Raw genomic sequence first — 4,771 nt, 5'->3', positions numbered from 1 at the left:
CCGCGCTGTACTTCTTCACAATTCAGAATGTGGCCGTCATTCCTCACATGGGAGGAGAGCAGGGGCCGTGTTTCTAGGAGAAAGATGAAATACTAGCCAGAACCAGCCACAGAGTAACTAGTTCCCTCCCTCAGCATGAAAAGGCATGTACAGGCAAGGGGACGGAATGTAATTTACAAAACAGAAACTTTTTGGCGCAGGAGAGAGCCCTTTTATTCAGCAAGCTAACCTATCCAGGGCTTTGTTTGGAAAGAACTGAATAATCAACCCCAAAGCATATATACAAGGTGCACTATGAATTTTTAAATGGCACCAAGACTTGAAAAATACCTGTCTGTGCTGCCTGGCTACCTCCCTAGGCAAGGTAGCCATGGTTCCAAATGCAGTGTTAGAAACTGAGATATTAAAGCTAGGAGATAAATGGTACCTTAAACCTAGGTTAGGGATGCGGGTGGCGCTGTGGGTTAAACCACAGAGCCTAGGACTTGCCGATCAGAAGGTCGGTGGTTCAAATCCCCGCGACGGGGTGAGCTCCCGTTGCTCGGTCCCTGCTCCTGCCAACCTAGCAGTTTGAAAGCACGTCAAAGTTCAAGTAGATAAATAGGTACCGCTCTGGCGGGAAGGTCAACGGCGTTTCCGTGCGCTGCTCTGGTTCACCAGAAGTGGCTTAGTCATGCTGGCCATATGACCCGGAAGCTGTACGCTGGCTCACTCGGCCGATAAAGCGAGATGAGCGCCGCAACCCCAGAGTCGGCCACGACTGGACTTAATGGTCAGGGGTCCCTTTACCTTTACCTTTAAGCCTAGGTTATGGGCGCAACAACAGAATGTCTAGGCGTGCTTTTTTAAATAACAAGAATACAAAGCTGCAGCTTCAAATAAATGAATGGAAAATCAGTTATTTCCTTGTAACTAACAAACATTTCTGTATTTTCATTAGGGTATGATCCACAGGTCGGTCTGTTTGTGTAGCGATGTATTATAAGGGGGAAATGACGCACGGGTCAATTATTGCCATGTAGCTAAGTACCACAAAGTAGGCGTGTACACCTGCTTGCCTATTTATTTGCATGCGTGTTCCTTATCTGTTTGTACCTGTCTGGTGAATGCCCTCTGGCTCTGTATTGTTGCCACTTCCAGTTCTTACATCTTTTTACAGTGCATCATCTGTTTATGGGCTTCAAGGATTCAGAAAGTGTTCTGGGGAATATGTGCTCTGTTCCCACATCCATCACTTTTTCCCTCTTCAGATTAACGACGGAGGATGAGCCTGAACAAAAAAAGCACACAGCCCTGAGATGCCGCAAAACGGAGGAGATGACAGTCCCACGGTTGAGCTTTGCTGTCAGGAACGCTTCAGACATTGTGTTTCTCCATCACTGTCTATCACTCAGTGATTTTGTTGTTGTGGTTTAGTCATTTAGTCGTGTCCGACTCTTCGTGACCCCATGGACCAGAGCACGCCAGGCCCTCCTGTCTTCCACTGCCTCCCGCAGTTTGGTCAAACTCATGCTGGTAGCTTTGAGAACACTGTCCAACCATCTCATCCTCTGTCGTCCCCTTCTCCTTGTGCCCTCCATCTTTCCCAACATCAGGGTCTTTTCCCTGGAGTCTTCTCTTCTCATGAGGTGGCCAAAGTATTGGAGTCTCACCTTCAGGATCTGTCCTTCCAGTGAGCACTCAGGGCTGATTTCCTTCAGAATGAATAGGTTTGATCTTCTTGCAGTCCATGGGACTCTCAAGAGTCTCCTCCAGCACCATAATTCAAAAGCATCAATTCTTCGGCAGTCAGCCTTCTTTATGGTCCAGCTCTCACTTCCATACATCAGCTAAAGTGGTACCTCAGGTTAAGAACAGTTTCAGGTTAAGAACAGACTTCCAGAACGAATTAAGTACTTAACCCGAGGTACCACTGTACTCTAACCACACCACCACCAAACGGGGTCTCTCCTTTCTACAGCTCCTGGCAACAAACTAGGAAAGGATTCCTTCAGGCTTTCACAAGACTGTTGCAGAAATAGCACTTTAGAGGGGAAATTGATTCTCAGGGGGCAAATCAGCCTTTGGGGGTCTCCTTCACCACAGCACCATCTCTCAAACTCTCTGCAGTTCATTTCCACTGAGAATTTCAGCCACAGCTGCATTTACGTCTGGCCACATCTATTTGTTGACAACTAGTCAATACATAGGGTTCCTAATAATAGCACCGCTTTCTCCATCCATGTTAGCAATTAGATCTTCAAGAGGTTGGCAAGGCTCCCGGATCTCAAAAGACAAGTCAGGTGGGGAAAGAAGCTCCATGCAACTTTCTGAAAAGCTCTTCCGATTGACTTATCTTTTGGAGAACTGCCAAACGGCCCCTTCATGAGGAGACAAAAACCCTTCTTGGGGATACCTGTCTCGCATAAACGAAGGGAGATATCATTTTAAACCATTATGTTGTAACACACTTTAAAAAAAAAAAAAAAACTGTAACTGTGAACAAGACAAAGCCCTCAGTGCCATTTTCCCTTTCTCCGCCATTCAGGATGCCAATTATAAGTAGGTTGGTTGTGCTCTGTTGACTTTATTGTATTATGTTTTTATACGCTGTAACCCACCCTGCCCTGCCCACCTAGCAGTTCGAAAGCATGTCAAAGTGCAAGTAGATAAATAGGTACCACTCTGGCGGGAAGGTAAACGGCATTTCCGTGCGCTGCTCTGGTTTGCCAGAAGCGACTTAGTCATGCTGGCCACATGACCCGGAAGCTGTACACCGGCTCCCTTGGCCAGTAAAGCGAGATGAGTGCCACAACCCCAGAGTCGGCCATGCCAGGACCTAATGGTCAGGGGTCCCTTTACCTTTAACCCACCCTGCAACCTTATGTAGAAAGGTGGGCAAGAAACACATCAAATAATAATAGCAATAACAGTAATGCATCTTGTTGTTAGGCATGGTCCACTCCAGTGGTGTGTGGTCAGTGGACTAGGTCAGGGGTCAGCAAGCTTTTTCAGCCATCGGCCAGTCCACCGTCCCTCAAACCATGTGGTGGGCTGGAAAAAAAATGTGTACGAATTCCTATGCCCCACAAAGAACCCAAAGATATATTTTAAATAAAACCACACATTCTATTCATGTAAAAAACACCAGGCAGGCCCCACAAATAACCCAGAGATGCATCTGAAATAAAAGGACACATTCTACTCATGTAAAAACACACTGATTCCCGGACCATCTGTGGGCCGGATTGAGAAGGCAATTGGGCCACATCCGGCCCCCGGGCCTTAGGTTGCCTCCTCCTGGACTAGGGGGACTAGGCTAGTCCCCTAAACGTTTCCTTGGTGCCTCCTTTCCCACACCCAAGAAGCTTCTGTCTGGCTTAGGGAGGGAGGTGCGATGCCCCGAGGGGTCCCAGGGCCCTCCTGCCACCCCCTCAAAGCCTGGCTGGCTTTAGGAAGGAGGCAGGAGGGCTCCAGAAGCCTGTCATTGGGCTAGTTCCTCCTTCCCAAAGAAGGACAGAGAAGTGCTTAAAGGGAAATCACCCTGGGGTGCAGACATGGGTGTAGCTGTTGCAGGAACCCCCCCCCCCAATCATTCAGTTTGTATAAACACAACACACTCACACACAACATACGTGACGTTTCTGTTATAAATTCATAGTAAATCAACCGTACATCGGATTTACACCGGTCCACTTTTATTTTGCTCCACGAAGAAAGGACTATCAAAGGGGATAGGTTTGATACAGGACAGCCATAATCCCTTGAGCGTACCAGCACGTACACAGGAGCCGTGCCTAGTTGTTATGCCAACCCTGATGGTCCTAGACAGAAGACCATCAAGGTCACAAAGAACTTGCATATAGGAGTGGATTCAGCACAGACTGGAACAAAGGACAATGATCAGCTCTTCCCTCTGGGGGCAGGAAACTGCAAGCTCCCCTTTGTCACCTGGAAAGTACTCATGAGGAGGGGGAAAGGAGGAACCAGCCAGGTTTCAAAATACTCAGGTTACCTCCACAAACTCCTCCTGCAACCCCTCCTTTTTGTGATGTATCAATGATGTAGTTGGGATGTAGTCTTAGGGGTGCAATTTGGGGGATTAGTAACTAATAAAAGTTGGGGTCTTCTTTTGTTCTGGGCTTCCATCTTGCTTCATCTTGTTGTGGGTGGGAGTCCTGTCGTGACAGTTTCCAATATAGGCCAAGCCTACAGGCTGCTGTTTTGCTCCAAATTGTCCTGGTTGGTGTCTTTGGTTTTTTGTCCAAGGGAGCCCTCGGATTCCTCCGTTAACATAGTGTAATGGGATAAAGGGTTGCTTGTGCGTAAGCGCTAAAACACTCCCAGTTTTGGGTTAGTTTTAAACTCTCTCTAACAGGACAGCCATGAGTGCGTGGCTGCCTTAATCACTGGCAGAATCCGTCAGTGGGCGTTTCCTGAATTTCTTCCAACATAAAAGTTCTTTAACAGAAAGTCTCCTCCTTGATTCTCTGCGCGACAGCTTTCTGCGCAGAGTGGGCGTCCCAAGGGGAGGTCCCGAGCTCTCACCACTGGTCTCGCTTGAAGCGCCTCTGCGCCTCACCTCCAACACTGTCTCCTCCTTCCCTCCTTCTTCAGCGGAAACTCTCCCTCTCCCCCTGTTGGTTCCCTCCTCAGCATCCGAGGGTCTCCCAGCATCCGAGAGCCTCTCCACCACCCTGAGCTCCGATGGCAGTTCCCTGACACATAGCTAAGATTTATGTTGGGTGGGTAGGTTTTATGTTTTGGAGGGGGGACAGAACCAAGCTTTCTG

Source organism: Podarcis gaigeae (genome assembly GCF_964106915.1).
Source record: "Podarcis gaigeae genome assembly, chromosome: 12".
Taxonomy (NCBI): domain Eukaryota; kingdom Metazoa; phylum Chordata; class Lepidosauria; order Squamata; family Lacertidae; genus Podarcis; species Podarcis gaigeae.
The sequence above is the reverse complement of the archived record's forward strand: the minus strand, read 5'-3'. Positions refer to the sequence as shown.